The sequence below is a fragment of the Cherax quadricarinatus genome, chromosome 24 (assembly GCF_038502225.1).
Source record: "Cherax quadricarinatus isolate ZL_2023a chromosome 24, ASM3850222v1, whole genome shotgun sequence".
Classification (NCBI taxonomy): domain Eukaryota; kingdom Metazoa; phylum Arthropoda; class Malacostraca; order Decapoda; family Parastacidae; genus Cherax; species Cherax quadricarinatus.
Genome location: NC_091315.1, coordinates 40005475 through 40020788, shown reverse-complemented (window position 1 = coordinate 40020788; position 15314 = coordinate 40005475). Strand labels below are relative to the sequence as shown.

At 42.4% G+C, this 15314-nt stretch overlaps 1 protein-coding gene across 1 annotated transcript in view; it reads left to right on the top strand.

Annotated features, from left to right (window-relative positions):
* The first annotated feature begins 9244 nt into the window (after window positions 1-9244).
* The window catches only part of LOC128690934 (uncharacterized), a 31806-nt gene continuing 25736 nt past the window's right edge, over window positions 9245-15314 (top strand). Inside the window, exon 1 of the mRNA XM_053779720.2 lies at window positions 9245-9335. The gene's annotated coding sequence lies outside the window, so the exon portion shown is untranslated. The remainder of the gene's footprint in view (window positions 9336-15314) is intronic.

The following is a 15314-nucleotide window of genomic DNA, read 5'->3' as shown; positions in this document are numbered from 1 at the left end:
TATTTTTAAAAGAAGTATGTTATCGAAAATGGGAAACCTGCGGCTAGGGGGGTCAGTCGCCATTTTGTTTGAATTGAATAACACGTTGTGAATAATAGGAAGAATTTTTCGTGCTCTAGAGGTTAAAATTGGGCTGACACCTCTCAAATAGGAGGAATCTGGAGAAGAATCTGGAATCTGGAGAGAGTTCCGGGGGTCAACGCCCCCGCGGCCCGGTCTGTGACCAGGCCTCCTGGTGGATCAGAGCCTGATCAATCAGGCTGTTGCTGCTGGCTGCACGCAAACCAACGTACGAGCCACAGCCCGGCTGGTCAGGAACCGATTTTAGGTGCTTGTCCAGTGCCAGCTTGAAGACTGCCAGGGATCTGTTGGTAATCCCCCTTATGTATGCTGGGAGACAGTTGAACAGTCTCGGGCCCCTGACACTTATTGTATGGTCTCTTAACGTGCTAGTGACACCCCTGCTTTTCATTGGGGGGATGTTGCATCGTCTTCCAAGTCTTTTACTTTCGTAGTGAGTGATTTTCGTGTGCAAGTTCGGTACTAGTCCCTCTAGGATTTTCCAGGTGTATATAATCATGTATCTCTCCCGCCTGCGTTCCAGGGAATACAGGGAATACAGGAGGCGAAATTGTTGGATGTGCATTCCTGCATAATTTGAGAATCAGATGCGCTGTATAGCCCTTGTGGCTTAGCGCTTCTTTTTGATTATAATAATAATTGAGAATCAGACGACAGGACAGGACAACTCCAGGAACCCCAGCTAAGTCATGTCTAAATTATGTTTAATTTCTGGCCAGTAAATTCTTCATAAATGTAGGCAAAAGGGGGGTCCTGTACATGACAACTTAATCTCCAGTCAAATTGGTGAGTGTTATGATTAAGATATATTCTCCTTCTGTTATATAAATGTGTATATACTATAATCCTTTTTTAATTTTAATATACAGTCCACAAATTTATATATTTACCAGCATTCCTGGTGATGTATATTTCATTTAATTAATAGGTCCAGAGCAACTTGTGGTTATGACAGTGGTAGGTATCGAAGGGGGACATTTTTTTGCGACCTAGATGTCCCAAATTCCTACTTGTCTAACTGATAAATAATAATTATCAATGTTCATTTACTGTTATGTATATAATGATACATTCAGATAAATGCAATTTTCCACAATGAAATTCAGAGACCAGCTGCTAAAAAGGTTTAAAGCAAAAAGACACGATATTGCAGCACTAAATGAATTCCAGAGTGCAGAGACTTATAAAAGGAGCAAAGGCAAAGCACTATTGCTCAAAAACTGAAGAGTATAAGCATAACCCCAGAAAGCTCTGGCAACAACTAAAACAGTTGGGGTATAGCCATAAACCAGTAGATAGGTCTAACGATAACGAGGTATGCCACGAAACATCTAAGGTGGCAAATTGTTTTAATTCCTACTACACATCTGTTGCATCAATAGGTGTAAGGAAACGTGTCGGAATTTCCACCCGCCGGGAATCGAACCCGGGCCCTCCGTGTGTGAAGCGGGAGTTTTAGCCACCAGACCACCGGGCCACCGTAGTGTATGAGCTGTCAGTGTGCAGAGTGAGAAAGGTGGTAATGCAATGATGCACACTCCTTCCATGCATGAAGCCATGCAACCGGGGTGACAAGAATTCCTTAATTCTGTGCATAAGACGATTAAGAATCATCCTTTCAAATGTTTTACACAAGCAGCTAGTAAGGGATATTGGGCGAAATGAGTTTTGTTGATTGGGCTTTGGAATGGGAATAATGAGGCTATTGGTCCATGATTTAGGGAGCTCCCCAGTGACATAACTCATGTTATATAATTCAAGTAAAGGATTACCTGGTACTCGACACAGCAATCTGAGTATGTTGTAAGTAATACCATCCTCACCAGGCGACGTGGAGTTGCCCTTAGTTAGTGCTGCATCAAGTTCATAATTAGTGAAAGGAATGTTGCAGTCATCTGCCTTGCTGAGCATAAAGCAAACAAGTCTCTCCCTTGCATCATATTTGTCCATTCATTTCGCCTGTGTGGTACTGGGAAGACTGTCATAGCTAGATGTAGCAGCCCAAGCACTGACTAACTCATTCGCCCTATGCAAGGGATGAGGGTGCGCGATCTGCCCAGTTCTATTACCCTTAATTCTATTTATGTCCCTCCATGCCCGGCTAAGTGGGGTGTGAGCATTGAGACCATTGACAAATTGTTCCCAGTCTGTTTGCCACAGCTCTGTCATACGCTCTCTGGCAGCAGCAAGGGCAGTTTGGAAGAGGCTCAGCATTTCAGGGATACGATGGTTTCTATAGGCTAGGCCTAGTCTGCGAGCAGTACGTTTCAATGTTCGAAGTTTAGAATCATTGTAATAGGTATGATTTTTATAAGACTTAAGATTATTATGGAAGTCATTTGGATTTAGAGTAGTCGGAGGTTTCAGAGGCGGCTCTAAGAAGTTCTGAATACTGCTCACAAGGTCATTGTTAAAAGTCTCGACAGAGGTACACTCATAGGAATTATACCAGTCAGTCACATGTGCAACAAAGTCATCATGTTGATCAGGGGAAACATTAAGACGTTTCCGTTTGAATATCCCACCAGGGAGAATAGTATTACCAATATCTAGAGAGGTTAGCCTTGGGAAATGATCAGACGCTATATCTGTTACAATGGAAGACTCACAGCTGGCAGAAGTAATGTTGAAGCCAAGACACAGATCAAGGACACCTCCATAGATATGTGTGGGTTCAGTAGTAAGTAATCTTTGTTCATGCGTGCATCAGTTATCATACTTCCTAGGTTTTCACTAAAACGGCTAATGTTTGACTGTGGAACTCTGTAGATGTTTATCACTGAGAGGTTTTTGTAGGTATTTGGATTTGAATTTAGCTATTATATATTCCCCATGTTCATCCCTTGTGCAAGTATTAGTGATACATTCTAGTTGGTCTGAGTAGTATATAGCTGTGTCACCCCCTTTTTGATCTGGCCTACAGTTGTGTATGGCTGTGTAACCAGGAATGGCATAGACATCTGTAGTATCAGGCTTTAGCCAGGTTCCGGTGAGAGTAATGATGGACATACTGGTATGCAGGGAATTTAGTAATGCTATGAGGTCATCGTAATGTTTACTTAAAGATCTGATATTGTAGTTAAAGACAGGTATGTTGTTGTTGGCTCTGAGAAGTGCCTTTGATTGTTCTGCTGTGTAGTAATTACAGTTACTGTTTGATTCATTTAAGATCAGGCATAATCACAGATAATACCACAGACCATTACCCTACCTTCCTCATAACAAACCTTGACAAATTACCCCTAGACACTACTAAAGTCACTTTCAGACTTCACAATGAGGCAACTATCAATAACTTCACAGCAGCAGTGACAAACATTGACTGGCACACTGAGCTAGAAATCTATACAGATATTGACGAATGTATTAATAATTTTCTAAAACAGACCCAATACCTCTATAACAAGCACTTCCCTAAAAAAAACTAAACAGATGACTGCAAAGAGACTGAACAGTCCCTAGCTAACACCCAGTATCCTCAAATCCATAAATACTAAGCACCTATACGAAAAACAGTACAGAATGGGCCGCATAACCAGACACCAAACAAAACATTACTCGTCAATCCTAACCAGCCTAATAAGAAGGGCTAAAAAAATTGTATTATGAGAACAGACTATCCAACTTACAAGGTGACATAAAAAATACCTGGAAAACCCTATCAGAAATACTAGGAACAAAAAAGATAACAAGAAATAGCGAAATTGAATTAACAAAACCAGATGAACCCCAATTTCCACCTACTGAAACAGCAAACAGACTCAATGATTTCTTCTCCACTATAGGAAAAAACCTTGCCAATAAAATCCCAAGCTCAGATACCCCACCCAATGACTATCTCACTGGCAACTACCCGAACACACTGTTCCTAGCTCCGACTAACCCAACTGAAGTCTCCCTTATTATCAACAAACTAAAAAACAAGACAGGAGATTTAAATACCTTACCACCCATTATATACAAAAAAGTGTCATAGGTGCTATCACCAATCATTGCAACACTCTTTAACAAATCCATTGAATCCTCTACCTTTCCTACAGTTCTCAAAATAGCAAGGGTCACCCCGATCCATAAAGGAGACCACACAGACTTGAATAACTATAGGCCAATATCCAACTTACACCCTCTCTCTAAAATCTTTGAAAAATTAATCCATAAGCGTATCTATTCCTACCTCATTTCCTACAACATACTCAACCCCTGTCAATTTGGGTTCAGGCCTAATAAAAATACTAATGATGCTATTATCCACATGCTAGAACATATTTATACAGCAATAGAGAAAAAAGAAGTCCCATTGGGGATCTTCATTGACTTACGTAAAGCTTTCGATACAGTTGACCACGACTTGCTCCACATAAAATTGTCGCACTATGGTATAAGAGGGCACTCCCTCAACTACCTAAAGTCATACCTCAGCAACAGAAGAAAATATGTGTACACAAATGGGGCAAACTCTTCCGCACAGCCAATTACAGTTGGTGTCCCACAGGGAAGTGTCCTAGGCCCTCTTCTCTTTCTCATATACATAAATGACCTACCAAATGCATCGCAACTACTCAAACCCACACTATTTGCAGATGACACTACATACGTCTACTCCCACCCGAGCCCAGTCATGCTAACCAATACTGTAAACACCGAATTACAGAAAATATCAACCTGGATGAGGACCAACAAACTTCCTCTAAACATTGACAAAACCTATTACATTCAGTTTGGTAACAGAGCTACAGATGTGTCTCTTAACATAATGATAAATGGATCACCTATCACAAAACTCACAGAGGGAAAATTCCTAGGAATCCACCTTGATAATAGACTCAAATTTCAAACACATATACAACAAATTTCCAAAAAAAAAATTCCAAGACCGTAGGCATACTATCGAAGATACGGTACTATGTTCCACAGTCAGCCCTCCTGGCCCTATATCACACACTTATTTACCCCTATTTCACCTATGGAATTTGTGCATGGGACTCAACAACAATAAACCATCTCAGACCACTAATCACCCAACAAAAGGCTGCAGTCAGAATGATAACAAATTCCCACTACAGGCAGCACACTCCGCCAATATTCAAAACTCTAAACCTATTCACAATACAAAACATCCATACTTATTACTGCACCTACTACATACATAGAACACTTAACTCTGACATAAACCCTCCCCTCAAACATCTCCTTGCCAACCTCAACAGAACACATGACCATAACACAAGACAGATCACTCTTTGATGTTCCTCGTGTCCATCGCACGCTATGCAAAAACTCAATGCACATAAAAGGCCCTAAAATCTGGAATTCATTACCTGTGAATATAAAAGAAACACTCTCTGTTTATAAATTCAAGCCTCTTCTCAAAAATCACTTACTCACCCACAACTAAATAAATACTGAATAATTGTATCTCATAAATTGTATCTCATATATGTATCTCATTATTGTATCTCATAAATGTCAACCTGTGACCCAATCAAACTTTGTTACTATTTAACTTCATTACCTAACAGAATACTCCATTCTACTGATTACACAGCAACACAGTAATGACCATATGACCTGTCTTTGTAATACTCATTTGTACTAAATTGTTATCTGTTTTACAATATTTTTTGTACCACAATATATCATTGCTTACTTAATCTTAAGTTAATTTTAAGCCTGCCCGTAATGCTATGCATTCAAGTGGCTTTGGCATGCTGCATTTAACTGTATTCTTTTGTGCTTCACTGTATCATGTTCAAATAAATAAATAAATAAATAAATAAATAAATTTTGCCCGCCGGGCACTCTACAGGACGGGTACCTGTTCATCAGCTTACTTGTAGCCACTTTTTCCGCTCTGTGGAAAAGTCTTCATCGGTCTTTGATGGGAAGCCGGTTACTGAACTCAGGTAGGAGTGTGGGCGCCCCTCTCTGCTGGGGCTGGGCAAAGGGCTCCACCGGATCTAATTGGAAACTTCAAGTTTCTATTCTATTTAAAAAGGAACCTTTGTTCCTTTCCTCTCATCGCCCAGCCTTGGGCAACAATTTTTCCTCGTACCACGGAGAAACCGGGCTCGATACGGCTTATGCTGTCAGTGGCCTTGATAAACCCAACAAAGAAAGAAAGAAGATCTATCAGTAAAATAGGTACCCGAGTATTAGTCGCCTGGTGTGGGTCGCATCCAGGACAAAACTGACCTAATTTGTCCGAAATGCTCTGCATGACAAGGGACTTTCTATATAGTAGTATGTCATTGATGTCAGCTAGGACTGTATACCTTGTGTATGTAGTAAATAATGGTATTATTATTATTACGTAAAGTTAATGTCATGATAGGGCTGAAGTTGATGTGTGGTGATCAACACTGTTGTTTGTAGAGATTTTTTAGAACATAATTCATGTGACAAGTAAATCGAGATGGATTCGAATAACAACCACGCACGTTAATATGTTTGGACTACATGAGTGTATACCTGGAGAGGGTTTCGGGAGTCAACGCCCCCTTGGCCCGGTCTGTGACCATGGTGGATCAGGACCTGATCAACCAGGCTGTTACTGCTGGCCGCACGCAACCCGACGTACGAACTACAGCCAGACTGGTCAGTTACTGACTTGAGGTGCCTGTCCAGTGCCTTCTTGAAGACAGCTAGGGGTCCCGTGGCCTGGTAGACAACGCTCCTGCTTCACGTGCTGAGTGTTCGTGGTTCGATCCCTGGTAAGGGTGAAAAAAATGTAAAGCTATCACTTCACACACGGAGGGCCCGGGTTCAATTCCCGGCGGGTGGAAACATTTCAGTGCGTTTCCTTACGCCTTTTGTTCTGTTCACCTAGCAGCAAATAGGTACCTGGTGTGGGTCACATCCTGTGGGACAAGATTGAGGACCCTAAGGGAAATAAGTTAGTCCTCGATGATGCACTGACTTTCTTGGGTTATCCTGGGTGGCTAACCCTCCTGGGTTAAAAATCCAAAGAAAATCTTTTCTTACCTGTTGTCCTGTTCACCTAACAAGCAAGTAGGTACCTGGGTGTTAGTCAACTGGTGTGGGTTGTATCGTGGGGGACAACATTGAAGACCCCCAAAGGAAATAAGACAATTCCTCAATGATGCACTGCCTTTCTCGTGTTATCCTGGGTGGCTAACCCTCCAGGGTTAAAAATCCGAAGAAAATCTTAACTGCATAATGCTAAGAAACTACAACATTTCCCACCACCCTGGCTAATAACAGCTTTTGATATTATCATGCCCACCTACCCTCCCAAGAAACTAATTTATAATCCTTATCTTCGACCCCTTTCTGAACTCGGTGCTGTGGAACAATTACACAACCTACATACAAAAAATAATATCACACACACAGTCTGTGCTGATGGTTCTTTATAATCTGACTGGGAGAGTACTGTGTCGTAAATCAGTCTGTGGTACTATAATATTGAGGTGTAATATTGAATTAATAAGTGGGTTTCAACCTTACAGTGTGATCTATCATACTTGTTACTCACACTTGTGGAAACTGTGACCTTGGATAGTTTAATTGTAATTGACTCTGCACACTCACCTTGTGTAATGTGTGTGGTTCGGTCGCCTGCACAGGTGGAAACATTGGGCATGTTTCCTTACACCTGTTGTCCTTTTTTTTTTTTTTTTTTTTTTTTTTTTTTTTTTTTTTTTTTTTTTTTTTTTTTATTCGCCGATACTCCCGGCCCTGTTCACCTAGCAGTAAGTACCTGGGAGTTAGTCACCTTGTGGGTCAGATCCTGGGAGAGAAGATTAAGAGGACCCTAGTGGAAATAAGACGAACAGTCCCAGATGGTACAAAACAAATTCTGGCCACAAAATAGAGCGAAACACCAACGTCAAAGACCTGGGAGTGATCATCTCGGAGGATCTCACCTTCAAGGACCATAACATTGTATCAATCGCATCTGCTAGAAAATGACAGGATGGATAATGAGAACCTTCAAAACTAGGGAGGCCAAGCCCATGATGACACTCTTCAGGTCACTTGTTCTATCTAGGCTGGAATATTGCTGCACACTAACAGCACCTTTCAAGGCAGGTGAAATTGCTGACCTAGAAAGAGAAGAGCGTTACCGGCTCTGCTTTGGCGTGTCAGCGTGCCTTGTGCTCCGGGTTATCTCGTGTTTTCACGGTCGCTCTTACGTGCTAGAACTTTAATTTGTGTCATCAATCCTATACGATACATCCCTCTAGCGCCTGGAACCAATCTTGGGCGGAAAACATTATATACTGAGTCAAAAAAGGAGAATTAGTGTGCACTACCTAGCAGAGTTTACTGCCAGAGGGGAATCATAGGCCTGTGTCCCGTGTGGAAAAAAATAATAATAATTGAACTTTTCGTGTCAGAGGAAAGAAAGTCTCCCTGATAACATTGAGTATACATAGTGTATAGTGTATACTACAGTGGCTCCCTAGTATATTGATGATAAAGGCTAAAGTGTCATTTGAAAACAGGTGAATTTGTAAATGAAGTGATAAGCCTATAGAGGCAGGTGCCAGAAGTCGCCAGAAACTTACCACAGGTCAGCTGTTTTTAATAATCTTCCTGGCTTGCTAGTGTACTCGCATATAATCTAGTGATACCAGTGAATAGCAGAATACAGTGTTGTAGTAGCAACTAACCAGTATTATAATGGTACTTAGTGGAGTGGAGTGACTTTCATTAGTTTCTTTTTCTTGAAATACGAGACGTTACTGTGAATTTCATATAACCTGTAGTTACCAGCGGTCGCAATATACACAACGAGAAGCAACTATTACTACAGAAAAAGCGTCCTTCCTCCAAAATTTGCACCAGTCAACTATAGTGATAATATAGCATTTATTGTGGTGGAGACGGAAAAAAAAAAAAAAAAAAAAAAAAATAGAAAAGCCAGATACAGCGATTGATAAACAAGGGTGGAGGTCGACCGTTCGTCATTGTAGGAGCTGCCAGATATCACCGGCTCTTCAACACGCAAGTTATACTTTTGTATCAGTCAAATCACATATTACTCGGGTAGATAATTTCCAGTAGATCCTTCATGTGTTAGCTCAAATCACCGACCAGTATGTTTTAAATAAGTGACCCACTGATCAGAGCAGATCGACTGGTCCGAACCCTTGACTCGTCCGAACCCTTGACTGGTCCGAACCCGAGACTGGTTTCAAACAGTTTCGTTGGACAATAAAGCAGACTGTAAACGGATGGGGTTGTAGGCGCCCTTATAAACACAAACATTAAAAATCAGGAACGTGACGGTAAGCTGTCCAATATACAAAAAGAGTTAGAAACAGAAATACAAATAGCTAGAGCTTCATTTAAGGTTATTAATAGAATATTCAAGAGGTTGCTAGTAGAATTGCAGTAAATCAACCATTCAAATCATTATGAAGCTGTGTGTAGTCTGTGGTCAGTCAAACAAACGGGCTTCCACTTGGGTAAATTATCATTTGTGTGGAAATTGGTGTCACGCCCCTTGTGCAGATATCCAAGAACTAGCTACAAGCAGTGTTAAAACAGGGAAATGTTTTTGGGTATGCCCAAATGAGATAAATCTGTGGACTAAAATCACAAGGGTATTAAAAGAGGACAACATCAAAGCTGCTTTCATAGAAAACCTGGAAGCTTTCTACAACAGATGGGAACATAAAAAGTCTGGGCTGAATGGTACTGCCCTTGATACTGGCCATGTAGTCACAAACTGTAAGGCTGGAGGTGATGTCCTGGTAGTCAGTAAATGTGGGGCTGATAGTGCTGTCCTGGGAGACAGTAATGGTGAAGCTGGAGGTGCTGTCCTGGGAGACAGAAATGGTGAAGCTGGAGATACTGTCCTGGGAGACAGTAATGGTGAAGCTGGAGATTTTGTCCAGGTAGTCGGGAATTATACGCAGGAAGGAATACATATAAATGACCTCATAGGGGACAGGAGCCATAGTAGGGAAACAAGTGTAGTCAAAGATAAGATAAAACCAATATTGCAAACTAGAAATACCGCAGGAAATAGCAAACAAGAGGACTCCAATAGCAATAGTGAGGATAAATTACCTAAAACAACTGGTGGGAGCTCCATTGTTGGTGCTAGGGAGGATAGAAGTAAGACAGGGAAACATGCACCAACAGGGAATACAGTCACAGAAACCCAAGGCAAGCGGAAACCAAGCCTGTGCACATACTATGCACTTGGTATCTGCTGGCATGGGAAATCTGGAAAAACAGATGGGACATGCAACTATGACCACCCTAGAAAATGCCATGCCCATATGACAACAGGAAAATGCAAACTCCCTTCCTGTAAGCTTTTTCACCCTGAAATGTGTACCTCTTCAGTACAGGAAAGACTGTGCTATAACTTAAATTGCCAGGCATACCATCTAAAGGGGACAAAAAGATACAAAACATCCAGGCCATGGGAAAACCTGGGTAGCCACAGCCACTCAAGAGGGAGAGGTTTTTTAGTGCCAGGAAGGAAAAAAAGCTGGCAGGAAATGGCAGAAATCGTACACCAAATCCAGTCATTCCTGGAGTGGAACCACAGTCGATGGCCTCCACTCCAAACCAACAGATACAGATACTAATGCCGGAAAAAAAATCCCCCCCCAGTACCAACAATACCACCAGTCCGATAACATTCTTCTTTGCAAATATACAGGGTCTAAAGCCAGCAACAAACAACAAAATACCTTTCATCCGTGGACTGCTTGCAGAGGCAAAGGCAATGTTCGCGGCTTTCACTGAGACCCACATAAAGGATCACTTGGACAACGAAATATGGATCCCAGGTTACAACCTATACAGATGTGACAGAGTGAACAGGCAAAAGGGGGGGGTTGGCCTGTACATTGCAGAGTCACTTGTTTGCACAGAACTGCTTAATGCCTCAAATGATGTAGTGGAAGTTTTAGCAGTAAAGGTCGAGAACCAAAACCTAGTCATTGTGGTAGTCTACAAGCCTCCGGATGCAACATCCCAGCAATTCCAGGAACAGCTGTTAAAAATTGACCACTGTCTGGAAAATCTTCCAGCTCCTGCACCCAACATCTTGCTCCTGGGGGACTTCAACTTAAGACACCTAAAATGGAGGAATATAGCAAATAATATTGTTGCAGTAATAACACCAGGAGGCAGCTCTGATGAAAACTCACACTCACACGAGCTTTTAAATCTCTGCACAAAATTCAATTTAAACCAGCAAATAATAGAGCCTACTAGACTGGAGAATACACTAGACCTCATCTTCACTAACAATGATGATCTGATAAGAAATGTCACCATATCAAAAACAATATACTCAGATCACAACATAATTGAGGTTCAGACATGTATGCGTGGAGCCCCAGACCGACAAAATGAGACTAGTCACGAGGGAGCATTCACCAAATTCAACTTCAATAACAAAAACATAAAGTGGGACCAAGTAAACCAAGTCCTAACCGATATAAGCTGGGAAGATATACTAAGCAACACAGACCCAAACTTATGCCTAGAACAGATTAACTCGGTGGCACTCGATGTATGCACAAGGCTTATTCCTCTAAGAAAAAGGAGGAGTAGATGTAAAATAGAAAGAGACAGGCACTCCCTTTACAGGCGACGGAAAAGAATAACAGAGCGGCTAAAAGAGGTCAATATATCTGAAATGCGCAGGGAGACACTGGTCAGAGAAATAGCAAGCATCGAACTTAAGCTAAAAGAATCCTTTAGGAGTCAGGAATCGCGGGAAGAACTAAAAGCCATAAATGAAATCGAAAGAAACCCAAAGTATTTCTTCTCCTATGCCAAATCAAAATCAAGAACAACGTCCAGTATTGGGCCCCTACTTAAACAAGATGGGTCCTACACAGATGACAGCAAGGAAATGAGTGAGCTACTCAAGTCCCAATATGACTCAGTTTTTAGCATGCCGCTAACCAGACTGAGAGTCGAAGATCAAAATGAATTTTTTATGAGAGAGCCACAAAATTTGATTAACACAAACCTATCCGATGTTATCCTGACGCCAAATGACTTCGAACAGGCGATAAATGACATGCCCATGCACTCTGCCCCAGGGCCAGACTCATGGAACTCTGTGTTCATCAAGAACTGCAAGAAGCCCATATCACGAGCCTTTTCCATCCTATGGAGAGGGAGCATGGACACGGGGGTCGTCCCTCAGTTACTAAAAACAACAGACATAGCCCCACTCCACAAAGGGGGCAGTAAAGCAACAGCAAAGAACTACAGACCAATAGCACTAACATCCCATATCATAAAAATCTTTGAAAGGGTCCTAAGAAGCAAGATCACCACCCATCTAGAAACCCATCAGTTACACAACCCAGGGCAACATGGGTTTAGAACAGGTCGCTCCTGTCTGTCTCAACTACTGGATCACTACGACAAGGTCCTAAATGCACTAGAAGACAAAAAGAATGCAGATGTAATATATACAGACTTTGCAAAAGCCTTCGACAAGTGTGACCATGGCGTAATAGCGCACAAAATGCGCGCTAAAGGAATAACAGGAAAAGTCGGTCGATGGATCTATAATTTCCTCACTAACAGAACACAGAGAGTAGTCGTCAACAGAGTAAAGTCCGAGGCAGCTACGGTGAAAAGCTCTGTTCCACAAGGCACAGTACTAGCTCCCATCTTGTTCCTCATCCTCATATCCGACATAGACAAGGATGTCAGCCACAGCACTGTGTCTTCCTTTGCAGATGACACCCGAATCTGCATGACAGTGTCTTCCATTGCAGACACTGCAAGGCTCCAGGCGGACATCAACCAAATCTTTCAGTGGGCTGCAGAAAACAATATGAAGTTCAACGATGAGAAATTTCAATTACTCAGATATGGTAAACATGAGGAAATTAAATCTTCATCAGAGTACAAAACAAATTCTGGCCACAAAATAAAGCGAAACACCAACGTCAAAGACCTGGGAGTGATTATGTCGGAGGATCTCACCTTCAAGGACCATAACATTGTATCAATCGCATCTGCTAGAAAAATGACAGGATGGATAATGAGAACCTTCAAAACTAGGGAGGCCAAGCCCATGATGACACTCTTCAGGTCACTTGTTCTATCTAGGCTGGAATATTGCTGCACTCTAACAGCACCTTTCAAGGCAGGTGAAATTGCCGACCTAGAAAATGTACAGAGAACTTTCACGGCGCGCATAACGGAGATAAAACACCTCAATTACTGGGAGCGCTTGAGGTTTCTAAACCTGTATTCCCTGGAACGCAGGAGGGAGAGATACATGATTATATACACCTGGAAAATCCTAGAGGGACTAGTACCGAACTTGCACACGAAAATCACTCACTACGAAAGCAAAAGACTTGGCAGACGATGCACCATCCCCCCAATGAAAAGCAGGGGTGTCACTAGCACGTTAAGAGACCATACAATAAGTGTCAGGAGCCCGAGACTGTTCAACTGCCTCCCAGCACACATAAGGGGGATTACCAACAGACCCCTGGCAGTCTTCAAGCTGGCACTGGACAAGCACCTAAAGTCAGTTCCTGATCAGCCGGGCTGTGGCTCGTACGTTGGTTTGCGTGCAGCCAGCAGCAACAGCCTGGTTGATCAGGCGCTGATCCACCAGGAGGCCTGGTCACAGACCGGGCCGCGGGGGCGTTGACCCCCGAAACTCTCTCCAGGTAAACTCCAGGTAGAAAATGTACAGAGAACCTTCACGGCGCGCATAACGGAGATAAAACGCCTCATACTGGGAGCGCTTGAGGTTCCTAAAACTATATTCCCTGGAATGCAGGCGGGAGAGATACACGATTATATACACCTGGAAAATCCTAGAGGGACTAGTACCGAACTTGCACACGAAAATCACTCACTACGAAAGCAAAAGACTTGGCAGACGATGCAACATCCCCCCAATGAAAAGCAGGGGTGTCACTAGCACGTTAAGAGACCATACAATAAGTGTCAGGGGCCTGAGACTGTTCAACTGCCTCCCAGCATACATAAGGGGGATTACCAACAGACCCCTGGCAGTCTTCAAGCTGGCACTGGACAAGCACCTAAAGTCGGTTCCTGACCAGCCGGGCTGTGGCTCGTACGTTGGTTTACGTGCAGCCTGCAGCAACAGCCTGGTTGATCAGGCTCTGATCCACCAGGAGGCCTGGTCACAGACCGGGCCACGGGGACGTTGACCCCCAGAACTCTCTCCAGGTCCAGGTAACTCCAGGTTATCCTGAGTGACTAACCCTCTTGGTTAAAAATCTAAACAAATCATATCTTACTTGTTTTAAATAGCCTGAGACCTGAATATAGCATGCTTTTGTATGAAGCTAGGTGCAGATATGCACATATTGTTCAGAAGGAATTACAGTTAATTTTTGTGGATTCCCTCTCAAATAGGCCTCTAGGAGCATGACAATGATGATAATTTAGCTAAGCAAGCATTAATTAAGGAGAATGTTGAATTTAATTTTGGTTTCTCAGATAGATGGTTAAAAAATATTCAGAAGAGATGGTGCCCTGTGGCCTGATCACTAAAGCTCTTGCTTCACACGGCGATGTGTGCGTTCGATTCCAAGCGAGGGTAGAAACATTGGGCATGTTTCTTTACACTGGTTGTCTATGTTCACCCATCAGTAAAATGGGTACCTAGGAGTTAGTTGACTGGTGTGGGATGCATCCTGGGACAAGGACCTAATTTGCCCAAAATGCTCTGCATAACAAAGGGTTTTCTATATACAGTAGTAGTATGTCATTGATGTCAGCTAGGCCTGTATACCATGTACATGTACTTGTAGTAAATAAAGATATTATTATACCTTTATTATTATTACACAAATAACCCGCAAATGGAAGAAAGGAGCTTACGACGATGTTTTGGTCCGACTTGGACCATTTACAAAGTCACACTAACCAGAAGTGGAGCAGGGCGGGTATATATAGGCAGGAAGAGGTAGTGGTGGTAGGACCGAAGCGTCGTCGTAAGCTCCTCTCTTCTATTTGCGGGTTATTTGTGTATCGTTCCAGTCACGGTATTGTGCCTTTTTTTATATTTATTATTATATGTATGCCACCAATAGCCTGGTTGACCAGGTAAGCACCAGACAAGCTTGGCCAAAAAATAGTCTCTGGTAGTAGAAAAACTCAAAACTCATCAAAGGTAATGGTCAAAATTAAAGTGGGGCACTTGATACTAGGAATTATCTTTCTTGGCTTGGTAGGCATTGCTCTCACTTCACATATTCAGTGTCCCTGGTTCAGTCCCTGGT